We start from the raw sequence: 20,899 nt of genomic DNA, 5'->3' as shown, positions 1-20,899 counted from the left end.
TGATTGTTGTCATTAGACTTCAGAGTTAACACACAAATTAAGTGGATTGAGAGGAATGGACACCTTTCGGAGGAATGAATTTAGAGGAACATCTACAGACATAGTAAGGCAGTCCATTCACATTTGGAGAATTCTCCCCAGCTACAGGGGCTAGAAAGTTAGGGTGAAAGCCTCATCCCAGCTCTAGCCTCTTTCCGGTGAGCAAAGGGTTGAAGTAGTGTAAAGGAGCACTAAAAGCCCCATCTCCAGCATGAGTATAAATAGCAGTCTAGCCATGGCAATGGCAGTGGCAGTGGAGGCACGGCTAAGCCATACCTAGTACATACCCCCTGAGTTAGTGCAAGTGTGTGTAGATCAGCAGAGGAAATCATAGCCCTAGGTCATAGTGTAGACAACTGCATCCCTTGGCCAATCTGTATTATGACAGGGCCTTTCCAGGGTCAGGAAGGTGCCCTCCTCCCCCATGGCTCTTACAGATGGAGCACAGAATCTCACCATTAATCTTCCATTTACAAAAATGGTTATACATTTTTGTACAAACTGACAGAGTTACTAATAAAGAGCTGGTACATCATAATGCCACTTGCCCGCGCAGCCTGGCTAAAAACTGCGTTAGTGATCGGACAATACCTAAACTCAAATGGCTGACAGCTCATTTGGGATCAACAAGAATAAAAGATGCATCAATACTCATTTGGAACACCCCTACCTGTAACAGTGGGCTGGAAATCTCAACAGAACAGCCTCTCATGAAGCAGCTGGGAGTCGTAGTACCCAGCTCAGATCAACATCCGAGTGCGAGCTTTGCTCAAAACAGCAGTTTGGCTGTGGTGGCACAGGTGGCATCTTGGGCTAGCTGCCTGAGTACAATCCCATCCAAGCTCGTAGGTGCATAATTGGGTGGGTATGTCTACTTGAGCTGGGAATTACACCTCCAAATGGCAATGCATCTGTACCCTCAGCTTGTTCCCTGCCTGAACCAGGAAGAGCAGAGGGAACCCAAATATTTAAATAAGTTATTAAAAACTTAAGCATCTTTCAAAAACATTCAAATTTAATTTTAGGCAAAAAAAAATCAGGTGTCCTATTTTATCAGGACTGTTTTCGTAACGTAGGGCCTGATTATCCTGTCTGTTAAATGCATGCAAGCAAGTCCCGTTGATGCCGATACCGAGTGCAGTCTAAGAGCCTAAATAGATACCGACTTCAGTGGGAGCTGTCAAGTGCAACTGAGGAGATGATCGTATTTTATACAGCTTGGTTTTGCTATGGTAGCAAGCAGCCTTGCTGCACTTTGGATAAAAATGTTGTTCCTCTTTCTAAGATTATTAGCTAATAACATATATGCTCAATAAAGTATTAAATCCCTGAACAAAGTAGAGTTTTCCATTTAAAGGGCCAATATCCCCAATCTAATATGAAATCCATTTATAAATATCTTTACAGTAAATGGTAGCCATTTTTTACACAGAAACTTTTCTGACCATAACCCTATTGAAAGTGACTGTTTTATTTGGCGCTAGAACAGGATTGCTTTTAAGCCTTTAGTACTTTGGTGAAAAAACCATAACACCATTAACCCATGTGAAAAACTCCTATGTTTTCACAGCACTTTGGTGTGTTACATTTAAACTCACTTTAATGAGCCTCTATGCTGTCAGCGTGGTGTAACAGCAACTGTATGTAAATGAGAATCATGGTCAGTGTGTTTGCTTCATCTCTACTTGCGTTAGAGCAGCAAAGAATCCTGTGGCACCTTATAGACTAACAGACATTTTGGAGCATGAGCTTTCGTGGGTGAATACCCACTTCGTCAGATGCATGTGGTGGAAATATCCAGGGGCAGGTATATATATGCTAGCAAGCAAGCTAGAGATAACGAGGTCAGTTCAATCAGGGAGGATGAGGCCCTGTTCTAGCAGTTGAGGTGTGAAAACCAAGAGAGGAGAAACTGGTTCTGTAGTTGGCAAGCCATTCACAGTCTTTGTTCAATCCTGAGCTGATGGTGTCAAATTTGCAGATGAACTGAAGCTCAGCAGTTTCTCTTTGAAGTCTGGTTCTGAAGTTTTTTTGCTGCAGGATGGCCACCTTAAGGTCTGCTATAGTGTGGCCAGGGAGGCTGAAGTGCTCTCCTACAGGTTTTTGTATATTGCCATTCCTAATGTCTGATTTGTGTCCATTTATCCTTTTCCGTAGAGACTGTCCAGTTTGGCCGATGTACATAGCAGAGGGGCATTGCTGGCATATGATGGCGTATATTACATTGGTGGATGTGCAGGTGAATGAACCAGTGATGGTATGGCTGATCTGGTTAGGTCCTGTGATGGTGTCGCTGGTGCAGATATGTGGGCAGAGTTGGCATCGAGGTTTGTTGCATGGATTGGTTCCTGAGCTAGAGTTATTATGGTGCGGTGTGCAGTTACTGGTGAGAATATGTTTCAGGTTGGCAGGTTGTCTGTGGGCAAGGACTGGCCTGCCACTCAAGGCCTTTGAAAGTGTGGGATCATTGTCCAGGATGGGTGGTAGATCCCTGATGATGCGTTGGAGGGGTTTTAGCTGGGGGCTGTATGTGATGGCCAGTGGAGTCCTGTTGGTTTCTTTCTTGGGCTTGTCTTGCAGTAGGAGGCTTCTGGGTACACGTCTGGCTCTGTTGATCTGTTTCCTTATTTCCTCATGCGGGTATTGTAGTTTTGAGAATGCTTGGTGGAGATTTTGTAGGTGTTGGTCTCTGTCTGAGGGGTTAGAGCAGATGCGGTTGTACCTCAGTGCTTGGCTGTAGACAATGGATCGTGTGATGTGTCCGGGATGGAAGCTGGAGGCATGAAGGTAGGCATAGCGGTCGGTAGGTTTTCGATATAGGGTGGTGTTAATGTGACCATCACTTATTTACACCGTGGTGTCAAGAAAGTGGACCTCCCGTGTAGATTGGTCCAGGCTGAAGTTGATGGTGGGGTGGAAGCTGTTGAAATCATGGTGGAATTTTTCCAGAGTCTCCTTCCCATGGGTCCAGATGATGAAGATGTCATCAATGTAGCGTAGATAGAGAAGGGGCGGGAGTGGACGAGAGCTGAGGAAGCGTTGTTCCAGGTCGGCCATAAAGATATTGGCATATTGTGGGGCCATGCGGGTGCCCATAGCAGTGCCACTGATCTGGAGATATATATTGTCATCAAAATTTGAAATAGTTGTGTGTAAGTATAAAGGCACAGAGCTCAGCAGCCAGTTGTGCTGTGGCATCATCAGGGATAGTGTTCCTGACAGCTTGTATTCCATCTGTGTGTGGGATGTTTGTGTAGAGAGCCTCTACATCCATGGTGGCTAGGATGGTGTTTTCTGGGAGGTCACCAATGCATTGCAGTTTCCTCAGGAAATCAGTGGTGTCACGGAGATAGCTGGGAGTGCTGGTGGCATAGGGTCTGAGTAGAGAGTCCATATATCCAGACAGTCCTTCAGTGAGAATGCCAATGCCCGAGATGATGGGGCGTCCAGGATTTCCGGGTTTGTGGATCTTGGGTAGTAGATAGAATAACCCTGGTCGGGGGTCTAGGGGTATGTTGATTTCTTCTGGTGTTAGTGTAGGGAGTGTCCGGAGTAGATGCTGTAGTTTCTTAGTGTATTCCTCAGTGGGATCTGAGGGAAGTGTCCTGTAGAATTTGGTATTGGAGAGTTGTCTGGCGGCCTCCTTTTGGTAGTCAGACCTGTTCATGATGACAACGGCACCTCCTTTATCAGCCTCTTTGATGATAATGTCAGGGTGGTTTCTGAGGCTGTGGATGGCATTGCGTTCTGCATGACTTAGGTTGTGAGGCAAGCGATGTTGTTGTTCCACAATTTCTGCCTGTGCATGCCGGTGGAAGCATTCAATGTATAGGTCCAGACTGTCATTTCGACCCACAGGAGGAGTCCATGTGGAGTTCTTCTTCTTGTGCTGTTGGTGGGAGGGCACCTGTGTATCAGTGCACTGTTCAGTGTTGTCCTGGAAGTATTCTTTGAGTCGGAGACGGCGAAAGTAGGCTTCCAGATCGCCACAGAACTGTATCATGTTGGTGGGGGTGGCAGGGCAGAAAGAGAGTCCCCGAGATAGGACAGACTTTTCTTCTGGGCTGAGTGTGTAGTTGGATAGATTGACGATATTGCTGGGTGGGTTAGGGGTACCACGGTTGTGGCCCCATGTGGCAGGTAGGAGTTTAGACAGCTTACAGTCCTTTTTCCTTTGTAGAGAGGTGAAGTGAGTAATGTAGATCTCCTGTCTTATTCTAGTGAAGTCCGTTTGTATAGAAGTTTGGTTATTAGTGAGAGTCTCCAGGTTGGAGAGCTCTTTTTTGATGTTTTCCTGTTTGCTGTATAGGATGCTGATCAGGTGGTTCCTCAGTTTTTTTGATAGAGTATGGCATAATCTCTCACTGTGGTCTGTGTAGTATGTAGATAGCAGTGGATTTTTTACCTTTAGTCCATTTGGTATGATGTCCATCCGTTTGCATTTGGAAAGGAAGATATCTGTCTGTATTTGTGCAAGTTTCTTCATGAGGTTGATGGATTTCCACTCCATATGGCTAAATGCAGTGCCTTGCATGGTGTCAAGTATCAGAGGGGTAGCCGTGTTAGTCTGGATCTGTAAAAGCAGCAAAGAATCCTGTGGCACCTTAAAACTACAATACTATTCTCAAAACTACAATACCCGCACGAGGAAATAAGGAAACAGATCAACAGAGCCAGACATGTACCCAGAAGCCTCCTACTGCAAGACAAGCCCAAGAAAGAAACCAACAGGACTCCACTGGCCATCACATACAGCCCCCAGCTAAAACCCCTCCAACACATCATCAAGGATCTACAACCCATCCTGGACAATGATCCCACACTTTCACAGGCCTTGGGTGGCAGGCCAGTCCTTGCCCACAGACAACCTGCCAACCTGAAACATATTCTCACCAGTAACTGCACACCGCACCTGAATAACTCTAGCTCAGGAACCAATCCATGCAACAAACCTCGATGCCAACTCTGCCCACATATCTGCACCAGCGACACCATCACAGGACCTAACCAGATCAGCCATACCATCACTGGTTCATTCACCTGCACATCCACCAATGTAATATACGCCATCATATGCCAGCAATGCCCCTCTGCTATGTACATCGGCCAAACTGGACAGTCTCTACGGAAAAGGATAAATGGACACAAATCAGACATTAGGAATGGCAATATACAAAAACCTGTAGGAGAGCACTTCAGCCTCCCTGGCCACACTATAGCAGACCTTAAGGTGGCCATCCTGCAGCAAAAAAACTTCAGAACCAGACTTCAAAGAGAAACTGCTGAGCTTCAGTTCATCTGCAAATTTGACACCATCAGCTCAGGATTGAACAAAGACTGTGAATGGCTTGCCAACTACAGAACCAGTTTCTCCTCTCTTGGTTTTCACACCTCAACTGCTAGAACAGGGCCTCATCCTCCCTGATTGAACTGACCTCGTTATCTCTAGCTTGCTTGCTAGCATATATATACCTGCCCCTGGATATTTCCACCACATGCATCTGAAGAAGTGGGTTTTCACCCACGAAAGCTCATGCTCCAAAACGTCTGTTAGTCTATAAGGTGCCACAGGATTCTTTGCTGCTTTTACAGATCCAGACTAACACGGCTACCCCTCTGATACTCTACTTGAGTTGTGTATTTTCGTGGCTGACAGGATTAAGCACTATCCATGACCACCGAGCAATTTCACTTTCATGGAATTTTGAATAGCAAGAAGATGAAGTAGAATCCTGGGGACTGGTTCCCCTGTCAGTTACATTGGTGCAAACCAGGAGTAACTCCACTGAAATCATTGGTGTAAATGAGCGGGGCATCAACTCCCTGCTTATACCAAGGATTCTGTGCATGTGCCACTGCAAATGGATATATGTTTTCACCATGACAGAATTCACAAGAGGCTGACATGGCATTTTTCTCCTCTTTCAAGAATTGAACAGTGACAGATTAGTAAATATTTGTAAGTGAGTCCATTTCTCCTTGCAACGTAGCAGTCACCTCTGAGCATTTGGACTGTGTTTATAGGATTTGTGCTTCTCAGGAACCAATAAAGCATGAACAGCGAGCTCTTTCCTCCACATGAAACATGCTCTTCACTCTTACTCTGTGCAGTCATAATTGAACTGCATCCTGGGAGCATGTTGACACTGTTAAGGTTAATGATCTAACAACAACAACAGAAAGCACATTTGCAGATGAGTGGATTATAATAATTGCCTGAGCAAACAAATACAAACAACATCTTGCAAATTGGCCTTCAGTCTGCTTTTAGCATCATCATCATCATCCCACTTCCAGGATGGGTAACTCCCTGTCCCCCATTCTGGAAAGAAATGGTGGTTTCCCTGAAGTCCAGTTGGCAATGATTGGTAATCCTTATGTACGTAACATGCACCTGTACCCTACAGTGCACCATACTATATAAGTATATAAATCCTCGTGGATATACGGTGTTCAAGGATTTCTAGTGTTGCCAATTTTCACTATTTCCTGGAAAGTAACACAATTTTAGCCTCACCATTATGGGAGAAGCTCCAACTCTCGTGCAATTGTCAGTCCTGTCCAGGGGAATATATCTTTCTTATTGGCTGCCTTCCCCACCTCTTGGGAAAGATCAGCCAATTAGAGCTGCTGCAGAGCTCTCCTCCTTCCTCTCAGGCAGGGCCACCCAGAGGATTCAGGGGCCCTGGGGCAAAGAGGGGGAACTACAGCGCTTGTACTCACCTGGCAGCGGTCTGGGTCTTCAGCAGCATTTCAGCAGCGGGGGGCCCCTTCAGTCGCTCCGCAGCTTCAGCACCACTGAAGGGCCCCCCACAGCCGAAATGCTGCCGAAGACCCAGAGTGACTGAAGGGCCCCCTGCCACCGAGGACCTGGACTGCTGCTGGGCCAGGGCTCACGGGGCCTCTGCGGGGCCCAGGGTAAATTACCCCATTTGCCAACCCCCTCTGGGCAGCTCTGTTCTCAGGAGCCAAGAGGAGAGTGGGGAGAGGACTGAGGAGAGCATCAGACATTCTCACAAGCAGGGAAGATATGAGAGGGGTAGAAAGAGTCCAGCAGTTCAGGCAGCTCAGCTCCCTCCTCCACCCTGCCAAAAATAGGTCATTCTGCTTTCTTTTCCCCCTCCTGTCTCCATCTCTGCAACACCCAGCTTGGAAAGAGGGAGAAGTGGTGAAAAACCCCGGAGCTTGCTCTCCTCCTCCAGAGCTGGGAATGGAGTTCTGGCTGTAGAGGGGGGGGGAGAGCTCCTGGAGCTGCAGAAGGAGCAGAGGTGCACTGAGAGGCAAGGGGCAGATGTGGGGCTGAGGAGGGCAAAATTGATGTGAGGGTTGGAGGGGAGAATTGCTGGGTGGGACAGAGAATTATTTTGTTAGAATTTGGTTGGTCCTCCAGCAAAAGTTCCTATAGCAGGGGCCCAAGTCACTTTACTGTATAAAATATGGGAGAATTAGCAACACTGTTTTTATCACTCACATGGGGAGTAGGCAGGGCAGCAGGGGTGTCAAAAGTCAAAGAGACCAAAATAAAACCACCCAACCCCCTCATTTAAAAAAACCCAACTCTTCTGATTTATGGACCAGTCTTATTTGTTAACGTTTGGGGTTGGGATGGGGAGTACTGGATTTCATGGACAGCAATGAAAATATTTTGAAAACTGGATGATGGCATGTGACACAGGGAGCACTGCCTTGCCTTGGCAGCATTATGGGACCTGGGTGACCCAAGAGTAAGATAGTTAAATGGCAGTGAACTGGAAAACTCCAATACCAAACATGGAAGACTGAGAGTAACGTGGGAGTGAAAATGCAGACTGCAGCACACAGTAAAAGCCAGTCTCACAAACATGCTAGCGCATGTTTGATATTCAGATGCCTCCATAAGCGAGTTTGATCACATTCTTTTGATATAGTTATAGCATACTCAGAAAACTCTCACCTTTCCCCTATATGCAAGCCCTCAGCCACAGTTTAAACTGAATTGCAAATTCAGGGCAATTGTGAATGTGCTACAGCACAACTTGTTACAGCTGTAGACAGAAGGCAGGATTCTCAGTCCGCAAAATTCACTTAGTGCTGCATAAACACCACAGTAAACTAACTCAAGCTGAGGTTCCCTTTAGAGAAGTCTATCTGCATGGGAAAAATCTCTGGATGGTGTAAAGCAGACTTTTAATGAGACTTGAAAACCCCACTGTAAAGACCTAGGGCCTCAGTTTTCCCCGCCCCCATCTATAAAAATGAGTACCCCACTATGGTGCTTGCCCACTTTGGAGATCTATGAAGAAAGTTGCTTTGTAAATACAAAACTTATTTTTTTAATATATTTCCTGTAGACACTTAAAAAGCAGCCTCTATTATAACACTGAATCTTGAGATGAACAGAACAATATCAAATCAAACATTTATAAGATTCACTTAGAACCATTGATCAGATTTCTATTTCTAGGCTTCAATTAGAGTAAAATATTTTGTTAAATGCTGAACAAGTAATCAAATTGCAATCAGCAAATCTTTTTTAAAGAGCGAGAGAGAGAGAGAGAGAGATTTAAACACACATTGCCAGATTTGAAACTAAAAGAAAATTCTCCTCTGTAGTGTCATTGGAAGATATGTAGCATAGTTAATCCAGGATAGAATAAGTTTAAAAGAGGAGAGTATTGGATCTGGACTCAAAATTCAGGAATATAGGAATTCTTTCAGGTATATAGGAATTCTTTGAGAGCACAGTAAGATTATTATTCTGTTCTGTTTTTGTAGACAAATAAATTTTTGCTCCATTGGTGTTTTAAGAAAGAAAAATAGACATAATTCCAAAAATATAGCTCACAATTTAGCAGGATGAAAGCTATAACTATTATGATGTATGCCATGCAACTGTTAGCTTATGATAGAATGTGATGGGCCGGTACTTCCACTGGTGTCAACTGGCATAGCTTCATTGATCCCAGCTGTGGAACCAGCACTATGTATTAGATCATTAAGATCCAGTAGAATAGACAACAACATATAAATAGCTGAACAGTAATAATATGCAAATAGAAATTAAAGGAGCGTGGGAAGTAGGCTGGATACCTTCAGGGGACTAGTAATGGCAGCCTTTACTCCTACGTCGCAAATTCAAATGAAAGTAAATTAATTAAGTCAACCTTGTTATGAATGAGATTGCTCACCGCAGGCTCCAGCCAGTGGTCAGGCAGGCATGGCAAGTCCTCTTCTTTTCTGAAGCCCCATATGACAGCCACACTGGTCTATGGTGGACTGTCTTCTTCCGTGAGCTAGCCCTCCAGCCAAGTTACATGTTCTATGTCCACCCCTTTTGGGGTATATAAAGAGCAGTGCTTAATTTGGAATGAAAGAGGTGCTGGGGCTCAAGCAATTTTTTTTTACATGCTATTACATTTACACACACAAATAAAAAGGGGCACTTAGCCAAGCTCTAGGGTGCCCAAGCCATCAATTACAAAAACAAATGGCGATCACTCGCACAACATAACACAGTCATTTAGTGGAAAATACATGAAATGTATCGTTCCATTTATCTTGAATGGCCTTTATAAAAATGTTAGTCATTATTAATAAACATATTAAAATTATTAATGTATATGGAGGGAAAACCAACTTCAAGCAAACAGCACCCCATTCCATTTGATTGACTGAAGGAAAATGTGCCAATTTTTGCCACTGGCAGCAGAACACATTTGGTCCACAGGAAGATGTCCCCAAAACAAATCATTTTAGACTGAGTGGGCACTGTAACTCCACTAATTCCCACTGGAGTCACCATCTTCAAGTGAATTCGTGTCAAGAATTACCTTGGTCTCACATGACTCTTAAGAGCAAATTACTAGGCAGGTTCTCATTTTGATATTTTAAAAATGAAAATTAGTACATGAATAAAAAATAAAGACATAAAAGAGGTAATGTATAAAGGAAAAAAAGTCAGCCCTAGCAACCAACAAAGTGTTTGATATGAGCAAATGAAATATAAACAGATAATGGTTCTGGGAAGTTAATGATCTGTTAGCTGGAATTACAGATAGGTTGAAGTGCTGATATTCAGATACAGATTAAGATTAGGATTAGGCTCAAATTCCAGGCCACCTTGGGGTTAGGGGTTGATTAATAGATTCCAAGGCCAAAAGGACCCATTGTGATCATCTAGTCTGACTTCCTGTATAGTACAGGCCTTAGAACTTTCCCAGAATAATTCCTAGAGCTGATCTTTTTTAAAAAAACATCCAATCTTGATTTAAAAATTGTCAGTGATGGAGAATCCATCATGACCCGGTAAATTGGCCTAATGGTTAATTACCCTCCCTGTTAAAAATTTACACCTTATTTCCAATCTGAATTTGTCTAGTTTCAGCTTCAAGTCATTGGACTGTGTTATATCTTGCTCTGCTAGATTGAAGAGCCCATTACACAAGTCTACAATTTTTGAGAAGTTGTCTGCTTCAGAGATAAAATGTGATATTGATTATGTATTTTGATGTGCTGAATTCAAATATGACAATTAAAACAACTGATTGGCTACTGTTTCTAAGATATTTAAGTTTTTACATTTTATGTCTATGTATATTGTGTAGATAGTAGAGTTTTAATCATAAATTGTAAACCTAGGTCTTTTCATGTATTTATGGTTGCTTTACATGATAATATTTCACCTGTCCTGTTTATGTAACACTTTAAAAATCAGCAAAAGGGTTATATAAATAAAATTTATTATGAAACAAAAGGCAAAAAACTATTATGTACATAGTTTAGTCCTATTCAGTGTCTACTCGGCGCTTCTTGGCTTGTCTCTTGTATTCATTAAATGGAGCATCTCTTGCCACTGTCCAGCAATAGTCTGCAAGCATTGATGGGCTCCATTTGCCCTGATAGCCTGCCAGGAGATTCCACTGCTGTAGTCTGGAGCCCAACAGCTCTGCCTTACTCTTGGGTAGTTCCAAATCCCTGACAAGGCCATTCGGTTCACCTTGTGTTAGGAGGTGTGGTTCAGAGGAGGAGGATGGGAGAAAATGTAGGTCCTGTGACATTGATGGTTCAGGACCAGAAGTTTCATCCTCTTCCTCTTCCTCGTCTGACTCAAGTGAGAATGATTCTGGTGCATCAGGAACCAGCAGTCCTTCTCCGTGGGGTACTGGGCATATAGCTGATGGAATGTTTGGATAATGCACAGTCCACTTTTTCTTCTTTGACACACCTTTCCCAACTGGAGGCACCATGCAGAAGTAACAATTGCTGGTATGATCTGTTGGCTCTCTCCAAATCATTGGCACTGCAAAAGGCATAGATTTCCTTTTCCTGTTCAACCACTGGCGAAGATTTGTTGCACAAGTGTTGCAGCATATGTGTGGGACCCACCTCTTGTCCTGATCTCCAATTTTGCAGCCAAAAGAAAGGTGATAGGCTTTCTTAACCATAGTGGTTATACTGCGCTTTTGTGATGCAAAAGTCACTTCACCACAAACATAGCAGAAGTTATCTGCACTGTTCACACAAGTACCAGGCATCTCTGCTCACTTTGGCTGAACAGAAAATGTGTCCCTTTGCAAAATCAAACACTGACAAATAAGAGAGCACACACTGTATGATTTCTAGAGCTGATATAGGGCAATTTGTTCAGCAGAGTGATGTAAGCTTCGTCATGATTGCATCATCCATGACTTCTAGGAATAACATGATGCAATTCATACCATGTATGATGCAATACCAGCTTCAGATTGCATCATTCATTGTTTTGCTTAAAAATCAAGTACTGTCCAAACCCAGTCATAGATTTATTCATAGATCCAGTCAAAGATGTATTTTAGTCATTTCTGGTTTAAATTGAGATCCCTTCCCTTTATAACTCACTTATCCTCCGCCATTCCCAAGTCAAGGGTCGTATATACTGACCCAATAGCATATCTTGAAAACTAGAGCCAATCAACAATTTTAAGCATCATTTTCGTTTTTAGTGACCCAGAATTAGTAAAGTTGGACTACATTTATTTCAGAAGCATTTTGGCTGTAGAGCAGTGTTATTAAATATTTGTTCCCAATGTAGATATTTATAGACTGTAATTAAGTCACCCCTTAACCGTCTCTTTGTAAAACTAAATAGACTGAGCTCCTTGAGTCTCTCACTTAAAGGCTGTTTTCTAAACTTTTAAGCATTCTTGTGGCTCTTCTCTGAATTTTCTCCACTTTTTCAACATAACTTTTGGCCCCAGAACTGGACACTGTATTCTAGCAGCAGTTGCACCAATGCCAAATACAAAGGTAAAATAACCACTCTACCCTTATTTTAGATTCCCCTGTTTATGCATCCAATGATTGCATTAGTCCAGGGGTAGGCAACCTATGGCATGCATGCCAAAGGCGGCACACAAACTGATTTTCAGTGGCACTCACACTGCCCCGGTCCTGGCCACAGGTCTGGGGGGCTCTTCATTTTAATTTAATTTTAAATTAAGTTTCTTAAACTTTAAAAAACTTATTTACTTTACATGCAACAATAGTTTAGTTATATATTATAGATTTATAGAAAGATCTTCTAAAAACATTAAAATGTATTGCTGGCATCGGAAACCATACATTAGAGTGAATAAATGAAGACTCAGCACACCACTTCTGAAAGGTTGCCGACTCCTGCATTAGCCCTTTTGGCCTCAGCATTGCACTGGGAGCTCACGTTCATCTGATTATACATCACAACCCTCAAATATTTTTCAAAGTCATTGCTTCTCAGGATAGAGTCTCCCCATACTGCAAGTATGGCCTACATTCTTTATTTCTAGATGTACATGTGACAGATACAGCAATTTCCTGCCATATCCTTGGGACACCTTATTGAATTAAGTTTAAGTATCTTTGGGGTCCATTGTATTAAATGAATGGATCATGTATTATTGTGGGCTAGGATTGTATGTGACAGGTGGCAGATGTGACAGGTGTGAGATATGAGGGTTCAACAAACTATAATGAACAATGTGTCACACAGGAAAGGACTTTTGGAATAAAAAGTGTTAAATGGTTCCTGGAGACTATGGGGGTGGGGGATTTGCATTCACTTCCTCCTGAAATTATGCAAAAATCCAGCCTTTTGAATCTATGCCCTGAAGAGTGGGCCATCGTCTACTGATCATCAGTTACATGAGGCCAAAATCAAAGGCCCAAGCTGTATAAAGGAAAGACTGAACCATGAATGGTTGTTCTGAATCTGAAAAAGTTATGAACGTATAAGCACATGTAAAACCCAGTTTAGAAGAACTGACACCTAATAGAGCCTGAGGTTGGAGTTGGAGTGATGTCTGTTAAGCTTTTTAGCATGTATGTAGATTCTTTTATTCCTTTTAATATGTTTTCTCTTGTAATGGTTTAACCTTAAGAATAAATGTGCTTGCTTATAATAGATGAGTGGTAACTTATAACTGCAGGCTATTACACTGTTTATAGCCTTCAGAGACAAAGCAAAGTGCAGATGCTGGTGTGATTAGGCAGTCTGGCTTGCTGGGAATATCCCTGTATAGGCAGGGTACTGTGCATCCTGGAAAAACCCCAATCAGAAGGGAGAGAAATGTGGGTTTCTACCCAAGAGAAGTGACAGCTGAGGAACCAGGAGCAGATGCCCTTGCAGGACCAAGAAGGCAGAATACAGGTGCAGTTGCCCTGAACTGTGACAAAACACATTTACATTTAGCCATATTAATATGCATATTGTTTGCCTGTGTGCAGCTTACCAAGTGATCCAGATCTGAATCAATGACTTATCCTCTTCATTATTCACCACTCCCTCAATTTGTGTGTCATCTGCAGTGATGATTTTATCTTTTACTACAAGAAGGATGTGGAAAAATTGGAGAGTCCAGCGGAGGGCAACAAAAATGATTACAGGGCTGGAGCACATGACCTATGAGGAGAGGCTGAGGGAACTGGGATTATTTAGTCTGCAGAAGAGAAGAATGAGGGGGGATTTGATAGCTGCTTCCAACTATCTGAAAAGGGGTTCCAAAAACAATGGATCTAGACTGTTCTCAGTGGTACCAAATGACAGAACAAGGAGTAATGGTCTCAAGTTGCAGCGGGGGAGGTTTAGGTTGGATATTAGGAAAAACTTTTTCACTAGGAGGGTGGTGAAGCACTGGAATGGGTTACCTAGGGAGGTGGTGGAATCTCCTTCCTTAGAGGTTTTTAAAGTCAAGATTGACAAAGCCCCAGCTGGGATGATTTAGTTGGGGATTGGTCCTGCTTTGAGCAGCGGATTGGATTAGATGACCTCCTGAGGTCCCTTACAACTCTGATATTGTATGATTCTATGATTTTTCTTCCAGGTCATTAATACAAATATTAAATAGCATAGGGTTGAGAACCAGCCCCTGCAAGACCCCACTAGAAACAGACCCATTCAATGGTGATCCCCCATATATAATTACATTTTGAGACCTATCACTTAGCCAGTTTTTAATCCATTTAATGTGTGCCACATTAATTTTATATCTTTCTAAATTTTCAATCAAAATGTCATGTTGAACCAAGTCAAAGGCATAACAGATGCCTTAGTATAATACATCAGTACTATCACCTTTACCTACCAAGCTTGTAATCTCATCAAATAAAGATACCAAGTTAGTTTGACAGGATCTGTTTTCCATCAACCGTTATAGATTGGTATTAAATATATTACCCTCCTTTTAATTCTTTATTAATCAGTTTAGTATCAGCTGCTCCATTATCTTGCCCCAAAACAGAGATAGAGAAAGCAGACCGCTCTCTAAGATAGAGAGGCACAACCTACCCCATCATTTTCTATCTTCAGCACTGACACCACTAGGTCCAGATCACACACTTCCCTAAAGAGCCCCTTTAGCATGCAACAAGAACAGGAAAAACCCCTGAACATTTAAAGTGGTGCCTTACAATTTTACTACAGTTTTCAGTAAACCACAAATTCTATTACATTTTTCTTAACCTCATGAAGAAACTTGCACACGTCTGTTAGTCTATAAGGTGCCAGAGGACTCTTCTGATGAACAAGAATTTGTGAAAGCAGCAAACTTTTTGCCCCTATGACATACACACCTGTAAGTACAGAAAATAAGGCACATGTTGTTCCCCTGAATAGTTCCTTCCTGGTTTATGCAGAGAGATGCTTAGGATTGTCTTCCTTCACTCAAGTCCTATTTCTTTTTTTCCCAATTTTCATTTTACTGGTTTTATATTTGAGTGAATCTGAACTATAGCCAGCATTGGAGAGAACTCTAAAGTTAAAGTTGTTTACCAGATACTAACTCTTGCTGCTACCATTTCAAGGAATACTTGTCTTTGGTTTTGAAGACATCATGTAATATCAGCCAATGCAATTGCTGTTGCTTGTTGCCATTGTGCCAGGTGATCTCATACTGAGAGCAGCTAGGTAGCAGAAAGTTGGGTAGCAGAAAGGTTGCAGCTCACTTTGCTTTGTCATGACCTGTTTTCCCCAGGCCCCAGGTGCAATGTTCTTTCAAAGGAATAAACAAACATTCTAGCAGTGTCAGGCTGACAACACTCAAAGCAATTGTGATAATAGGTGGACTGGATGTGATGCTGCTACCAAATGCTCAGATAAAATTTGCCAAAACCAAACTATGTCTAAAAAGTTCACTGCCCAAAGGGAACCTTGAAGAAAATGCTTGTTAATCTCTTTTTAACCTAAAAGTCCCCTCCATGGATTTTCTTTGCTTTAAAGACCGCATGAAATTACACACCTACCATGTTGTAAAGGAAACTGTCTATCTGCAAAATCTCTTCTGCTTTTCACTCTGTCACTTCTCCTGGGGTCTCCTCAGGGGTGCAGCTAGTAATTTCAAATGTGTATACAACTGTCCAGTGTGTTGCCCCACAGTAGCATACTCAAAATTGCCTAAGGCAGGCACGAGGTTATATGCATTATCGCTAACAGAAGGAGTGCGATGAGAGAGATCAAGCTGTGCTAATGAAAGGCCTGATGAAGGAACTGAAGAATCTGCCGGTCACCACAAGAAAGGCAACCTCTAAAGAGCTATATAATTGGACACAGTGGCATATGTGATGCAACCCTGCCTATACCCATGTTTCTCTTCCCCGCCCCCCACCAAGGCTTCAACTCTCCAGCGCATGGAAGTGGTCCTTCTGACCCCAGGGGCAGACTTACAGAAGCAACACCGGTAGTCAGTACAGGACCCACCTAGCAGAGCTCTTGCTCATCTTTCCCATGAACTTTGAAACTCAGCTAAGCATTAAAATGTTGTGATGCAAGAGAGAGTGTGGTCCTCCAAAGAGCTGCGCTAGTGGGTGAACCCAGTCCCTAGCATTACTGCATTTTTCTTTAAATTTCTGTAAGCCAGGAAGAAGAATTGAGAGTAAGTCTGATCTCCCCTACAGAATAATAGTTCCAGAACCAACATGACAGGGAGTTGAATTGTCCGATGGTGCAGTTGATTGCTGGATTCAGCAACGGGGAAGGACATTTTGGAGTTTTGAGAGAGAAGCCAGATTAAGCAGTCCTTGGAGTTTTACCTGAGTAAAGTTGGCAGGATATGGCCCATAGCATTTACCGAAAAACCTCTCAGGGTATGTGTGACACAGGGCCAGAAAGGGTTACACAACTAGCAGGCTAATTGACCCAAATTCAACCTTTAGAGACATGTTAAAAAAGTATGTAAATGATAATTAGGGCCATTTCATGTTAGATAGACTAGAGCTTTGAAATGCAAACCTTAGTGTTAGAAAATTAGAAAGACTAGTAATTCTATGTGTTTACTTATATTTTGTTAGATGTTACCCATGAAAACAGACAGCTCCTGTCTATTTCTATATCAATTCAAAGATCAAAAGGGAATATTAACATTTAGATTAAACTTGGGTGTAATAATTGCATTGTCTATACGTTTCTTTGAAGTTTATAGTAAACTATCTATAAACTGCTTAATTACCTTATGCTGATAAATGCAACTAGTTACCTGCGTATACATAGGAAATAGGAAGTCTACTTCAAAGCTGGGATGATTTCCTATTTTTCACCCAAGGACTGCATGCTGTCAAGAGGCTATCATAGCCTGCCAGTAATATCTGTAAAAAACTCTTGGGACCTGCCTCTTTCATCTCAAATCTATTTATGCCTCATCAGGGGAAGCTTGAGCCACAAGATTGAGGTCTCCAATTCCATTCTGGATCAACCTGATATTGAACATTGGACTGAACCTATGGACTAATTCTGAAAGAATGCTTTGCAACTCTAAAGCTCACTATCTCTGCTATGAAACTGACTCAAGAATGGCGTGCTCGGGGAAGAGGAGGAGCAGGGGTGAGCTGCTTCACTTCTCCCGCCTCCCAGGCTTGCGGAGCCAATCAGCTTAGGCGCCGCAAGCCTGGGAGGCGGGAGAAGTGAAGCAGCGACGGCATGCTCAGGGTGCTCGCACACGGAGCAGGGGTGAGCTGGGGCAGGGGAGGTGCCTCAGGGCGGAGGGTGGGGAGCTGTCGCAGGGGTGGGCGTCTCAGGGCAGGGGCTCAGGGCCAGGGGAGGGCGCAAGGTGGAAGTTTCGCCTAGGGCGCGAAACATCCTTGCACTGGCCCTGGTGTCATGAGCATTGCAAGCATAGAACACACAATCCTCTGGTACCTGCACAGCTATAAGAACAACCACATCACACAACATAACAATTTCATAGAGGAGAGATTGCAAAAGCCAATTTCATAGAGGGACATAGCAAAATCCAATTCAAGGTTGTTGGTGGCACTCATGGAGGAGCTGCAGATCGTGAAGTGCCATTTCTAGGCCTGAGAAATGAGCACTAACTGGTGGGATTGCCTCATAATGCAGGTTTGGGGTGATGAGCAGTGGCTGCAAATGCAAAAGACCACATTCTTGGATCTATGTGCTCTGCTTGCCCCACCCCTCCAGAGCAGGGGCACCAGAACGAGAGCTGCAGTGACAGTAGAGAAGTAAGTGGTGGACACACTGTGGAAACTTGCAATGCCAAATAGCTACCAGTCAGTGGGAAATCCACTGTGGTGGCTGTTGTCATACAAGTGTGCAGGACTATTAATCATCTCCTGCTATGCAGGACTGACTCTTGGCAAGTTTACAGGACATAGTGGATGGATTTGAAGCAATGGGGTTCCTGAACTGTAGTGGCGAGTCAGACAGTATATCCTGATGGCATATCCCGATTTTGGCACTAGCCCACTTTGTCACCGAGCACATCAACAGACAGGGCTACTTTTCTATGGGTATGAAAGTGTCAGTGGTGCATGACACTCATAGCTTTAAGAACACGGTATTGTTCAGAAAACTGGCAGCAGGGTCTTTTCCCCCCTTACCACCAGATTACCATTGGTGATGAAATGCCAATAGTGATGCTGGGGGACCCAACCTATCCCTTGCTCAGTCCTCCCTGGATCATGAAGCCATACACCAGTGACCTTGACAGTGCCAAGCTAAGATTCAGCTACCACTCAACAGGTGCAGAAGAGCAGCTGCATGTTCTTTTGGTAGATTGAAGGAACAATGGCATTGTTTACTCACAAGATTGGATCTCAATGAGAAAAATACTTCAATGGTTATAGCTGCCTGCTGTGTCCTGCATAATATCTGTGAGACAAAGAGGGAAAAGTTGCCACCAAAGTGGAAGGAGCTGCAGCGGTTGTCTGCTGAGTCTGAACACCCAGACACAAGGCCTATTAGAAGACCTCAACGCAGAGTATATGGCTCAGGAAGAACTTGAAAAAGCACTTTAACAGAGAGCCACAGTAATGCATTGTGGTGGACTTTGCTTTACCTGGCCCTGTCATTTTGGGGCCTGCTAGGAATTGTGTGGTACTCGGTGTCAATGCATCTATTAATTTTGCGGTACTTACAGTACATTTATGTTTATTATACTGCGTTTGTAACTGATCCTATGACTTGTCACACTGTACGGCAGGGGTCGGCAACCTTTCAGCAATGGTGTGCCAAGTATTCATTTATACTCTCTAAAAAACGTTAAAATGTATTACCGCCACGCAAAGCCTTAAATTAGAAGGTCTCTCTAAAAGTCTATTTTATATAAGCAAACTACTGTTATATGGAAAGTAAACAAGGTTTTCAAAATCTTTCAGAAGCTTTATTTAAAATTAAATTAAAATGCAGATCTTATTAGTTTAGTGTGATCCTTGCCCTTGCTTTTCCTTGCTGAGTTTTCCAATGTCTGGTGGCACGTATTTGGATACTTTAAGCTGCACACCGGCTTCTGAGTGATCAGTTGTTAACTGGCTGGAACCCCAGATCGGCAGCTGAAGTGAGTGGAGCTGACGGCTGATAGGGCTGAGCAGGAGGCCTGAACCTTGTCTGGCAGGGGGCCTGCGCTAGAACTCCAACCAGAAGCAAGGTGAGTGGGGCTGCGGCAAGGACCCTGGGTGGCAACGGGCCAGCAGTCGGAACCCCAGAGAGGCAGCAGGCTGAGAGGGTCAGCCCACTCAGCTCTGGGGTTTCAGCAGTGGGCTGAGCGTTTCTGCCCGCCACACTCTGGGGTTTCAGCCGCTGGCTCCTGCCAGCCTGGGTCTCAGCCCTGCCAGCCTGGGGTTCCTTCACCCAGGCCAGCAGCAGGTGCTGAGTGGGACCCCGGCTGGCAAGGGGCCATCAGTAGGAACCCCAGAGCAACAGCGGGCTGAGCAGCTCAGCGCACCCTGCGTGCCAACAAAAATCAGCTCGCATGCCACCTTTGGCATGCATGCTGTAGGTTGCCAACCCCTGCTGTATGGTAACAAGTAAGTTGGTGCTTTCAGTACAGCTAGGCACTCTGCAGCACGTGTTGTGACCTAACAGAGATGAAGTAGTTTCCAGAAAATAGAATTTTATTGAGTAACAAAATCAGTGCATAAACCTCTGCAATTTAAAAGCAGATACGTTAAAAACTTTAATGGGAAAGAACATTCATGTCCATTTTTGGCTATGCATACAGCAACTGGCTGTATGCGAAGCTGTGGTTATCCTTATTATCCCCCGGTAAAGAGTGGTAGGAGTAGGGATGTAGGCCCTGATACCACATGGAATGTTGAGGAGGGAGGTGCTGTAATGGAGTTCTCCATGAATTGCAAATGGAGGCAAGCCAGGAATTGTTGAACTTGTAGGTCCACAACAATCTGCGGCATCTGCGTATACTGCTGGCGATCCACCATTATGTCCTGGTGCACCTCCCTCTCCTTTTCCTGCTGGGGCTCTTGGGCCTTTCTTGTATTCTCTTTTCTTCTCCATACAGTCTGAAATAATCATCCTCCAGGCCCTTTGCTCATGGTCTGATGCAACCAGGGCTTGCAGGATCTCGCTGAACTTGTCATCCTAAGTCTTCTTTCTCTTCCTTATCTGGCTCAGCCATTCTGTGGGCATGAAGGGGGAACCCATCCAGGCTGCAATGGCAGCAGCAACAGATAAAACACACCAAGGTACCGTTGTCAGTAAAGTCACAATGGAAATCAAAAGTTAAGGTTCAAAACTCCCTTCCCTACAGTTTTAAGGAAGACATTCTTATTGACCCTTCCGATTCGGAGTGCCTGTGCACAGCACCACTCACAGCACTAGCCATGTTGAGTATAGCCCACCAGGGGTGAGAGAAATAAGGAGGGAATTGCTTGGTTGCATGAAACTATGAGTATCGGGCAATGGCACTGAATACTTGCACTGTTTTCCCCAGGTAATGGTGGTTTTAGATGATATCTCACTCCTGAGAGTAACAAAGGCAGAGAGAGCACAGCTGCTGCTAGTGTCCCAAAGTCACTTGGGCCCATATCCCACTAGCTCATTTACTGCAATGGTGCTTGCCAAAGTTGTCACTCACTGGCATGGAAAAGCATCCTACCACAGAGGAAGAAATAAGACTGCAAT

Source organism: Gopherus flavomarginatus, chromosome 4 (assembly GCF_025201925.1).
Source record: "Gopherus flavomarginatus isolate rGopFla2 chromosome 4, rGopFla2.mat.asm, whole genome shotgun sequence".
Classification (NCBI taxonomy): domain Eukaryota; kingdom Metazoa; phylum Chordata; order Testudines; family Testudinidae; genus Gopherus; species Gopherus flavomarginatus.
The sequence above is the reverse complement of the archived record's forward strand: the minus strand, read 5'-3'. Positions refer to the sequence as shown.